Genomic DNA, 13471 nt, shown 5'->3' with positions numbered 1-13471 from the left:
TTAAAACCATCCTAAAACTAGATTTCCTTTTTTGGTAATTTTTTTAGTAAAAAGGACAATCATATTCATAAGCAGCGCAGCAATTGCAAGCTTACAATATATTAGAGAAATAAAACAGACAACTTTAATACAGTTATAAAATTATTGCTTATGAAGCAGGGAGGGAGGGAATATTGGACTGTAAACTACACTTGTACCCAAAGTTTCAATATTCCTTTCTCTTATTCATTGTCTCAATCTTTGGGTATATTTATGTTTATCATTAATATTGATTGGTTGGTTCAATCACTAGCAACGTCCGAACCCTTGAACCAATAATTCTAACCTACAGAAGAGGTTATTTTGAAGAAATTCTGAGACCTTTTTAATTTAATCCAAAATCGAGTGGGGTGTGAGCTTTAAGGAGGTATTTTTTTAACATCCCCCTTAAGTTTCAGGCGAGGGGGGGGGGACTTTTTTAATTTTGACACCCCTCTAGAATGTATTAGGGAGTTAGGGAACCTTGCCAAGAGAACCTGGATGGTTATATCAAAATCAACCTCCCTTAATTTTTCTAGGGGGTGGATACATACACTACTGTCCAAAAATCAAACATAATATGAATAAAACTTCTGATTTTCCTTCCATATCTGAGCATTTTTTATCATATCCATAAAAAGATTTACTGAAAATTATCTTTTTTGTTATTGAAATCAAAGCTTTTTTGCTTTTGGTGTGTATTTTTGTCGGTACGTCCGTAGTGGATAGATTAAAACAGTATAATTGTATTAACCCTTAACGGACGGGGGGGGGGGGGGCGTTGAACGCCCCCACATTTGGTTTTTTCTATCTCATTTTCTTTGTGTGAAAGATAAAGAGCCCAATCTGCTTGACTTTTTACGTGTGGGTATGACACATAACTGAGAGTTGGAATTTTTTGAATATCTCCATCCTGGCGGGCACAGGATGCCAGCAAACCTGGCAGGGTCATCCAGGTAAAGAGCAAAAAATATTTTTTGACTTAAACAAAGCATTTTATCTTACCAAAATACTAAAATATCCTCTAGTAGTACATCCTCATATTAAATACAGGTGTTCAAGTCAATTTCAGATTCCAGGTATGATCCTGCAGGTCCTGATCCTCCTGTCTCCAGAAATCTTTAAAAGGCTCCTGTGGCCGCAATTTTTGACTTAGAGACTTCAAATTTAAAACTTTAGCTTTTCTTAAATGTCTACATAATGTATTAAAATTTCATAAAGATCCGCCGCCGTTTTCTCGCCGACCGCCGACTGCGGCGGCTGGCAGCTGCCAAGTACAGCTTCGACCGCTGAAATTTATATTTTGATATTTCAAATATAAAATTTACATAAAGATAAACATTTTATGCAAAAAAAATTTCTTCTAGCTTCAAAAGTAAAAAAATTACAGCCGTTTGAAATTTTTGAGTAAAAAAGGACCTAAAAACAAAGGTTGTTAAATAAAAGGGTGAAGGAAGCGAAAATTGACTTTGACTTACTTAAGGTCGGAAATTCATCATAACATAGGGGACTTGCACAAAAATTATTAGCCCTCTAGCTCTAATAGGAACTGAGATAATATCGCCCCCCCCCCCCTCCGACTAATTAAGGTGCGGCAAGGGGCCCGACTGTTAAGGGTTAAGACCCTGAATGGATATTCCTGTTACAACACTATTTTTAAAATCTTTAGAACTATAGCTAAAAGTCTTCCTAAAGACTGTATAATGCTTTTCTAAATAGGAGAACTCAAATTGGTTCAGTGGTTAGCGAGAATGAGATATAATAAAACTTAAAATTTAATTAAAGCATAGAAAATTATCCTAGAAGTTTAAAACCTATCCATTGTGCTTTCTATGGATGTTGTCATCAATGTTTATGTTGAAAAACGTTTTTAATTCAATTAATCTATATCTAACTCAGGGATCATAAGGGATAAGCCAATGGAAAATTCCTTATGATAAAAAAAGACATTATCCCATCTGTAGATTAGAATTATTGGTTGAAAAGTTTGGAACTACAGTGTGTTTTTTTTATGAGCACTTTTTTGAAAGCAATTTTACCCCATTTATAGTTATCAGAATTTAATGATTAATGGCTTATTTTCTTCGTTTTTTAAGGGAAATTATGAAACAACAAAAAAAATTACAGTTTTTGTTGAAAAAGTACAGTAAAGTTGAAAATTAAAAACTTAGGTGTCAACATCTAAAAATGGTTTTAGCGCATTTTTCTTATGCTCAAATAATCAACCTTTTGCAAGAATGGCTGCTAAACACTTCAAAGTTGAGATATAGAGCTAAAAATGTATACAGATACTATTAGAGACATGTACTAGAACATATCAAAGTTTGAAGGTCATATCTCAACCAGGGAGGGAGTACTGGCCCCCCAAAGTCGACTACAGAAAATCCATTTTTTTAAGAAAAATGCGCTAAAACCATTTTTATATGTTGACACCCAAGTTTTTAATTTTCAACTTTACTGTACTTTTTCAACAAAAACTGTAATTTTTTTTGTTGTTTCATAATTTCCCTTAAAAAACGAAGAAAATAAGCCATTAATCATTAAATTCTGATAACTATAAGTGGGGTAAAATTGCTTTCAAAAAAGTGCTCATAAAAAAAAACACACTGTAGTTTAATAAAAGTACCTTAAGCTTTTAAGCCTTCCAATAAGAGATTGGGTAAAAGTATAATTTATGTAGTCCTATGTCGCCTCCCTCCCTCATTTTTTTTAATAAAATACAATTAAGTGAATTACATTTTACAATTCTATATCATATTTTGTGAATCATTGATTTCTCTGAATATTATCATACAGTTCTTTTTTGAGGTCCTACGACAAACGCAGGAGTCCCAAACGTCGGAGTGGACACTTAACCTAACCTAACCTATTTTAGACCATCTTATAGGTTTTTTTAATACGCAACCCCTGCGGGGGGCTTATTTGTTCATTCATAACTTAACCTAACCTAATCTGTATAGAAATACTTAATAAATTAATATTTTAACTCTCCTGCGTTTGTCCACTCTGACGTTTGGGACTTTTGCGTTTGTCCTAGAACCCTTTTTTGATACTAAGGGTGGACTAAGAATGTATATACATCCCTATTAATGATACACAAAATTACCCCTTCTTCAGATTAAAATTATTAGTGGAAAAGATTGGATATTGCTAGTTTGAACCTAAAGTATCTAAAGTATTTAATCCAATCGTAATCATAAAAAATATAGGGAACCAGTACAATTTAAAGACCAAATTTGCTTGCTCCCTGTTTTTTTTTTTGCCAAAAAATGTGTTTTATCTTGTTATAGCTGCGCCACTTAATTAACCTAACAAAAAAAATGAAGTCATGTGAGACAAATGTAAAACAGTAAATTTTCAATTTTAAGTAGCGCAGCTATTCTATAACTAGGGTAACGTCCATACGTCCGTACGTTCCTCCTTAGCAAGAAACACGTGAACTATATTATCACAAGATTTTTTCTCTTTCTTTTCTGCTGTTTATATATCAATGCCTCTCATTCGCTTTCTAAAAACTTTGGGTTCTTTATTGAAGATTTGGGTGTCTTGAAACTTTTCAACCAATTATCCTGATCATTGAGTAGGTAAATTTTGATCATCATCAGTTGTCTTATCCCTTTAGCTCCCTGGACGGAATGCTATGCTACCTATGGACCAAAATGTCCCCGTTTTTTTCATCTCTAAATTGAATTTAGTATGCTGTGTATTTCAGTTTTGTTAGAGTAGAAGGTGAAAAAAAATGGAAAACAAGTTCGATTAGATTCATAAGTAGCGCAGCAATAATATGCGAATATTATTTTTAAAAGCGAAGCATTTCTATAATTACGGTCGGACCTACCTCATATGTTCATACGTCTGAACGTCCGTAAGGGGTAGCTTGTAATGGATAGCTGTTTATAAATTCAGGCATGTTAGAATTGTCCCTTCGGTCAAAAACTTGACAGACTAATTCATATGACAATGAGGTACAACGAAGTAATTTCTCAGTTTTTTTGCAACAATTTTTTATATAATATAATAATCTTATTAATTATGTACATTTGTTAAAAGCAAATCATCTCTATAATTAAGTCTAAAAGTTAAAGCAAGTTATTATTAAGCATTCTATATCACTTTAATCTAGGAATAGATTTTAATAAAAAAAAAGTTTATGCTTCTAAATAATATGATAAGAATAGATTCTCTTTTTTTTATGTTGTCATCCTTGTTCTCTAGAATTAAATCAATTTTGTATACAAAACATTTCTACAGTTTGTCTGTGTGTTAGTGTATGTGTATATGTCTGTGTATTGGTGGTTTGTGTGTGTGTGTGTGTGTTTCTTGTGTTTGTGTGTGTGTGTGTATGAATTATTTGAATATGAATTAAAAAGAGCATTTCATTTAAACAAATATATTGAAAATATTCAAATATTGACACAGCCTGACAGTCAGACATGTAGATAGATTGACGGACAGACAGACAGACAGACAGACAAGCAGATAAATAGACAGACATACAGATAGACAGACAGACAGACAAGCAGATTAACAGACAGATACACAGATAGACAGACAGACAAGCAGATAAACAGATAGACAGACAGACAGGCTGACATACATTCAGACAGACTAACATATATAAAAGAAAGAAAGGTAGATAAATTCAATAGAAAAGATAGATGGATAGATAGTCAGCTTCTTATTTTGATATTTTTACGGCTTAATTTCTATAGCCATATAAATTAATTCCTTTGAAATGATTATATCATTGAAACTTGAGAAGCTTTATAAGTAGCGAATCTGCTCTATAACTGGGGTATGCATGCATGTAGGTTTTAAAGACATTCATATATTATGTAAACATTAACATTGAAAATATTGTTTTTAATTATAATGTTCAAATAAACATACAGACTTTTTACAAATGCCTACAGAGTTGCTACGCTTTCTAAATTGTACCTCACTATTACAAATCTTACCTTTCAAGTTTTAGATAGATAGGATTATTCTAACATGCTTAAATTAGAGATAAGAGCCACGCGGAACGGACATACGCACGTTATGAAAATCCAAATTATATAAAAGCTTTTTGTTAAATAATTGCTGACATAAAAATTTCCTTTTACATAAGGTTTAGAAAGCCACGGGCTTTCTTTTTTCTTTCTCCCCACATTCATAGATAAACAATGTCAAATAATAGATAGAAAAATATATATGGGTCTAAAATATTTTGGTATTTGATTGGTTGGTTCATATTAAAAGTAACCAAACTTTTCCACCAATAATTTTAGTCTATAGAATTGCAGTTTATTTAAGTTGTGCTAACATCTATTTATCGTCCATTGTCTTATCTCTTAAAACGTTAAATTCCCCCACCCCCTCCTTAAAAATGGTTTCCTTTCCTTGCCCTTGCTTTTTTAATAGAAGTTTTCGAGAGCTCACTTTCCTAGCATGTAAAGTTATTTGTCTATGTTATTTTTTCGTCTGCTTTCTAAAAGTTCAATGTTTACATTTTAGTAGCAGAAAAACACGCATTTTGTGAAGTAATACATTTTTTTCGGTGAAGCTGAAGTAATTTTTATAAATTATATAAGCAAAGATATACGTGACAAATTTTGTGTAAAGTGGCTGCGCCCCTACCATGTATACATGGGAGATGATTAAAATAGCGTAAAACCATCTCAGGACCTTTAAGTTAAGTTTCCCTTAATGGAGAATACAAGATCTTACCAAACAAATACATGATCTTACAGCTTTATATATATAACTAGTGGCTTCGCCCCTAGCCTCTAGGGGCTTTGCCCCAAGAGGTATAATTACATCTTCTATTACCTACCCAGCTGAAAATGCGAATGGATCGCAAATTTTTGTAAATAACTGGCGAATTCGCACAATTCGTAAAAATTCGTAAAATTCGTAAAAATTCGTAAAAATTCGTAAAAATTCGTAAAATTTCGTAAAATTCGTAAAAATTCGTAAAAATTTGTAAAAAAAAAAAAAATAGGGGGGGGATTTTTTTGTTTTTTTGGGGGTTGGGGGTGTCCCACCCCCCAAGAAAATAGCTTAAAACCACCACAGGACTAATAGGTATATACCCTGAAGAGTAGAATCCGATTGGTTTAGTGGTTGCCGAGATCTTAAGCTTCAGACGGACGGACAGACGGACAGACGGACGGACAGACGGACGGACGGACGGACAGACGGACGGACAGACGGACAGACGGACGGACAGACGGACGGACGGACGGACGGACGGACGGACGGACGGACGGACGGACGGACAGACATCAAGCTACTTTGTATAATAGATAGATTATAAGAATTTTATTGGTTTTAGTTAATTTTGTAAAAATACATAAATATCTTGCTATAAAGATCTCGAAAATGTTCTTAATATACCTAGTATGAACCACTATAAATTCTTGTTTATTGGCCAATTTTTAAAATTGAAATTTTAAACATCAATCATTAAATTTAGTCATCATTGCTTTATTTTCGAGCATAAATGTCGTTTATATATATATTTAATATCGGTGAATAAAAATTTTTTTTTTCTGCTTGTATCCACCCCCCACCCTCCGGCCCCCGTGCTGTTAATATGTATGAAAATAATAAATAATAAACCACCACCCGTCAACGAGATGGCCACACCCTCATATGTCAGGGATAAGACAATTAACGATAAATTGATGCAGATCTAATGGATCTTTTTTCAAATGGAGAGAAAATGGACCAAAAAAGCATACAAACATCCGGTCCTAGGACAAACGCAGGAGTTCCAAACGTCGGAGTGGACAAACGCAGGAGCTAGGAGTGGACACTTAATGTAACATAACCTTTTTTTAACCATATTTTGGGTTTTACAAATGCCTAACTCCTGCGGGGGGCTTATTTGTATAATCATATCTTAACCTAACCTAACCTGTATAGAAATAGTCACTTAAATTAATATTTTAACACTCCTGCGTTTGTCCACTACGACGTTTGGGACTCCTGCGTTTGTCCTGGAACTCAAACATACTAATACTTTAATTTAAAAATGAAAAAGCCTTAAACTATTCCAAGATGCCTAAATTGGAGAATATAACTTTAAGCATTTAGGAGCTCAGTTTAAGAGGAGGGAATGGGAAAAATAGCATAAAACCATCCCTAGAACAAATTGAAGCTTCCTTAAAATTGAGAATTCAATCGGTTGAGTGGTTTGCGAGATCTTACAATTAAACAAAATAATCATTACTACTTTTTATTAATAACTAGCGGCTTCGCCCTTAGCCTCTAGGGGCTTTGCCCCAAGAGGTTTGATCAAACCAATTTTTCGTAATTTAGATTTTTTTTAAAAATCTATAAAAAAAATTCTTTGAGGGGGGGGGAATTTTTTTTATGAAGGGGAGGGGGGTAGTCGACCCCACTATTTTAATTTTAGTTTTACAAAGAAAAAAAAAAGAAAATAGTTATGATCCTTTCCGGGACCTATGAGAAGCTACCCTGTAAAGGAGAACCCGATCGGTTCAGCGGTTAGCGAGATCCTTCGCTACAAACAAACAAATAGACAAACAAACAGACAGACAGACATCGTTCTACTTTGTATTATAGATGACACTAGTATAATATTACCTAACTAACTATGACGGTTAGACATACAACAACTGAATTATTTGGAAAAAAATATTTTGTAACTTCAGCAGATTTTTTCGGGATTTTAGGGGGTAACGCTTCCCAATAAAGACGACTTTTTTTATCTGCCCCTCCCGTATTATTTTAGATTTATTTCGCTTTATGGCTACCTATACCTTATTCCTGTTGTCAAATGCGGCCTAATAAAAGCATCCAATTTAAAAGATTTATTAATATGGTGTGGTAACTTGTCTTTATATAAAAGTTTGTGAGTTTTTTAAATATCGCTAAAATTATTTTTAGCGATCCTTTTGTAATAGAGGGGATATTGAACTGTAAATTATGCTAGTACCCAAAGTTTTGATAATTATTTAGATATTTTATTGAATCTTGATGGGTTAGTTAAAACTAATAGTGTCAAAACTTTTACACCAATGAGTTTAATCTACAGAAGAGTTAATGTTGTTTATCATGATAGGAGATGCATGTAATTTAATAACCCTTGTTTTAATGCTAGATTTTGCTATTCTTAAGTACTTTCTTTGGATTTGTTGTATTTTATTAAAACTATGGGGTTTTATATGGTTTGTTTTAAGGGTTGGGCAGGGGCAGAAAAGAAGGGATAAGTTAATAGAAGATAAAATTCTATTGCTTTGCGCATTTTATTTAGAAATATATCATAGGTAGATTAGGTTAATATGTCTTTTTACTAAGATGATTTTTGGCTTTTTAAAAATATTTTTTTCTTGATGATATCATTTTAATCAATTGATCTCTAAAATGGATTCTTAGAACTAGTAGGGAAAATGTCATTAGCAAAGCATCTCTATAATAATGTTATAAGTGTACTCACATTAAGTATCCTGTTTTAAAGCAATCTTGTGATAGATTCATACAAAATTTTTCTTTATACTTCTAATATTAATAATTAAACATGTTGTTAACCTAAAATTGTTAATGTTCGTTTGTCTGCCTTTCTGATTAGGTTCGCTTTTAAGGATGTTGTTATCCTTGTTTTAATTACATTAACCTTTCTCTATATCTCTACTATCTCTTTATATATATGTATAAGCCTGGTAAATTAAGTACTTAAATAATTTTTAATGGGGTGTTTTTCAAAATATACCCTTTGTTCATAACTATGGGTACATGCCTTTATTTGGATGTTGGGCCATTACACACCCTTTCATCCCCTACTCTTTAAAAATGTTTAACAAGGACAATTTTGTCCATAAGTAGCGCAGCAATAACAAGCAAACGATGTTCTAGATTAATCAAGGATAACACTGTCCCAATTATTGTGCAAAAATTAACAGGTCAAGATCGAAATATATAGGACAATTCAAACATGCCTAAGTTAACAATAGGAGCTACCAGTATCGGACGGCCGTGGACGGACGCACTACTTTAAAATTTAGAAAAGCTGTACATTTAAATTTGGTTAAGGAAGGTTATTAAGGTCCCATGTGGGCCAGGGGTAGAATAATGTGGGAGTTGGGGGGACGCTCGGAGGGCCCAATGTCTCTGAATTGGATTTTTAAAAATAATATCTTTGTTGCTTTACCTAAGGATGAGACAATGGATGATAAAATATTGTACCTCCCTTCCCTTAATTATTACTTTGGGTACTCTTTTATTGAATTCTGATTGGTTGCTTCAAAATAGAAATGTTCAAACTATATGTTTGATTTAGAAAGGGGTAAATGTTGTATCCTCATTTAAATAAAATTTATAGTTCAATACACCTACATCTTTATATTTTACAGGGAGAAGACAATAGCTCATAATTTTTGTCCATTTTAGGCAACAACCCTATGTGCCTGGTTTATTTTTGTATGTTAAAAGGTCAAGTTATGGTTCATTATAAATTACATTCGGTTTTACTTGTTTCTCCTTGTTAGGGTTTACTTTAAGTAAGGATTTTAAAGGATATATAAATTGATGTACATCCCAAAAAATAACTGTTCTGTAGATTAAAATTATTGAAAAGCTTTAACATGTACATACTAGTTTGAACGAACCAATCATTATTCCAAAAAGTTTTTTTTTGCCAACGTATGAGATAATGCGTTAATAAAACCTGGATGTACCGTCCATAAAGCATAGTAAAGCATTAATCATTATAAAAAGTTTTAATTTTTTTATGAGAAAAAATCACGTAAAGCATAGTATAATCGTATTACAGAAAATTTTCCGCAAATATTAAAATCAAAATCATGAATTAAAACTAGTTTTTTTTGCATAGGTCTTTGGTTTCGGGGATAATAAAGTGGGTTTCAACCTTACAATTTTTTTAATTTAATATCTGCGAAAAGCTGTCTGCAATACTATGCAATATAAAACTATCATCATTTGTAAGAACTTATAAGCTTTTCTTTATGTAAATTGTCATTATTGTTTTATGGACATTTTGTATGGAAAACAAAAAATGATTTTTTCATATATAATTTGCAAAGCAAGTTTAAGCCAGTTAAAAACTAACGTACTATGCTTTTTTTAGAATTGTTTATTTTTATTAAAGTGCTTTTCAGCAAAATGTCAGTTTTAATATAAAATAGTTGATGTACGTGATTTTTTTTGTAAGTGTACAAATAATTTTTTTAGATCATAAAAAAAGAATGAACGATATTTTAGAACAAATGAAATGGGGGGAGGAGTAAAAAATATCTAGGGGAGGCTAATGCCCCAAACCCCCCCCCCCCAACTTTTTTGTTTGTATATAACATTTTTATTGGCGGGGAGGGGAGCAGGAGAAAAAATATAGTAGCGAAAAAATTACTGAAAAGCTTCATTGAAAAGCTCAACTTATACAAATAAAGGATTTATTTCAATGGTCTATCTGTTTATGCGTGGAAATATGGAATTTATTGTAAGTGCTTTTATATCAAACAAATTTATTTGACCTTACTTTTTTCTTAGTAGCGCAGCTACTTTGCAATCATGAAATGTACGTCCTTCCTTTCTAGTGTTTTAACTTTTTAGATATAGTTATAGAGTTACAGGTCTGAGATTTTGCATGGCAGTTGCTTTATAGGGGTAAAATATGGAACTGTGAAGAAACGGCGGCGCAACCGCCAAAAACCGCCGAGAAAAGGCAAAAAAAAATTCGGCGGGAAATGGCGGTTTTCGGCGGTTGCGCCGCCGTTTCTTCACAGTTCCATATTGTACCCCTATAAAGCAACTGCCATGAAAAATCTCAGACCTGTAACTCTTTTTTTAGTTGAGTTCCTTTGTTGACTTTTAGTTTTGGTTTCAAAAAGTGTCACTTTCGCCCCCCCCCCCCTTTACTCTTTTCTTATATTTCATCTCAAAAGTTTCAGTACAATATTAAAGTAAAATAATAGATGGGGCATGAGTAATATGTAACTCTACCCACGAAGTGGGGACTCTGTGCCGACTTTCAATCAGGTCTCTGAATATCCGCCAATAATGTCGTAAATAAAAAGAGCAGAAAGCAATTTACTAGCAGACGACAAAGGTCCCCCCTAGTTGCGCCAATTAGTTGACTTGGTAATACATCTATTAGTACAATACGTTACTGTTCTTATTTAATCCTAAATGTTGTACTTTAGTTATTGCTGCGCTACTTATGGATATAATTGTTAATGTTTTTGTCCATTTCAACAATTACTGTTGTGACCATTTGAAAAATATTTGGGCAGCTCTACAAAACTGCAATTTTTTCTCTCTATAAACAGCGAATTCTACATGCTATTGCTGAAATATCTAAATGTACGTATGTATGTTCACTAGAAATAATAGTCTGAATGTTCTGAAATTGTTTGGGATTGGTTTTAGGCTAGTTGGAGAGGGTTAAATCAACCTTTATTGATTTCCGTAATATAAAAAAATTCCCTGTCTGTCTCTCTCTCTCCGCACCCTAAACAAAATAGCATAAATCCACCGCAGGACCAGTATCTATATTTCCTGTAGAGTAGAGCCAAATCGTTCCAGCGGTTACTGAGATCTTAAACTTCAGACAGACGGACGGACAGACATCATTCAACTTTGTGTTATAGATTGTATCAAAAAGCTTCGCTATTGTTATTAGTTCGCATTTTTGTCGGAACTCCATATAAGGTCATTTTTCACATAAAACAAACATAGTTTTAGGTCCCGAAATTCAAGAAATATAGATAAAACTAACAGTACTAAGTTTTTAGTTTTATTACTTGCAAACGTAGTTCTAAGTAAACGCCATCGTTGTGGTAATAAATAAATAGATGTATATTTCTGACAACTACCTGGCCCAAGTGTTGGAGTCCTTATCGTTTGTTAGCAATTGTTCTCTCTTCTTTTGTAGGGACTGTGTTTATATTTCCGACTCTATTAGCTGATTTTAAAGACCCAATACAAAATTTGGACAGGATCCCCTACCTTTGGGCAGAGTAACATACAGCAAACCCCCCCCCCCCCCCCCTCTATATTGAACTATTTTTAACTATTGGTGACAAAAAATTTGACACTGCTAGTTTGTATAAATCAATCAATGAGAGAAAGATTTATAAAAGTTTTGGTACCGGTATGATTTTGTATTCCAATGTCTACCCTCCTCCCTGATTCTTTCCTGAATTCAATTATTGAGGAAAGGTTTTATTCTATTTTACGGGAGCGGTTGGGGGGGGGGAGGGGGGGAGGGGGTGGTAGATTATACCCCTACAAATCCCCTAATGGAACAAGATTTTTTTTCCTTTATTTCAATTTAGGGAGGTAGGTGACATTGGATTGTAAATCATACTGATACTCAAATCAAAATTAAACTTACGTTTTTCCATTTGATGGATTAATAACCTTTGAGTGTACATAGATTTTCGATCATTGTCTTTTCCCTTAAGATCTCTATTTTATTTAAAATATTAAGGATATAAACCCCCGTTTCCCCAACCTTGTCTTTACTTCATTTATAAGGGTAAAAGCCTTAAAAGCTAGATGCTATGCCAATTCTTATTATCAAATGTTTACAAAATTATTATGAATTTGTTATCAGTTTAAACAAATACTGTTTATTATGCAATTTGAAATTCAATGAAATTAGTAAAACTTATATAAAAATAAAATAATTTTATTGTCTGACTCATAGCAACTCTATAACGAGCAGGGATCTAAAGGGATAAGACATTTTTTCTTCTTCTGTATATTAAAATCATTGGTTGAACCAGCTAATAAAATTTATTTAAAGTCCCCAACGATTTTGACTAAAAGAATGAGAGAGAATGTTTTTAAAGCTTTGGGTACTATAATTTACAGTCTAATATCTCCTCCTTCTCTAATAACAAGGGTAGAATACATTTGTACGTCCATTGTATTCATGTTTATTTGATTTTTACTTTAGGTTAGGTTATATTTAGTACAGGGTAGCCTTGAAGGGATCGGGGCCCCATCAGGGTTATGCAGTAAGAAATAAATCATTCCCTTCCTATTGTTATTTTTATTGCAAAATAAGGAAGAAAGGGGCGTTTCTGTGCTAGCTAGGTACTTTAAAGGTTAAGCATCTGTAAGCTTAATATTGCTACGCTACTTATGGACATAATTATCAATGTTGATGTTTGTTCAGCATTTCTTACTAATGAAAACACGATTATAAAGTTGGGTTGGTGAATACTATTTTACTTTCTTTTTTAAAATCATTTGAATTATATTTAATTGATTTTTTAGGATACTTAGGTAACAAAACATTTACACAAAAAAGAGGAAGTATGTGCTTTATAACATTTGTCTATAATACGAAGCGAACATGCATTGATCTGAAGGGATAAGACAATGATCGATAAATTAAAGTACAATGATTGAAAGTTTGGAACACTCAACTCAATGAACCAACTAATCAAATTCAATAAAAGTCCCCCAAAGTTCTTAAACC

The sequence above is a fragment of the Acartia tonsa genome, chromosome 7 (assembly GCF_053477335.1).
Source record: "Acartia tonsa isolate MP-2025a chromosome 7, ASM5347733v1, whole genome shotgun sequence".
Taxonomy (NCBI): domain Eukaryota; kingdom Metazoa; phylum Arthropoda; class Copepoda; order Calanoida; family Acartiidae; genus Acartia; species Acartia tonsa.
Note: the sequence above shows the minus strand (reverse complement) of the source record.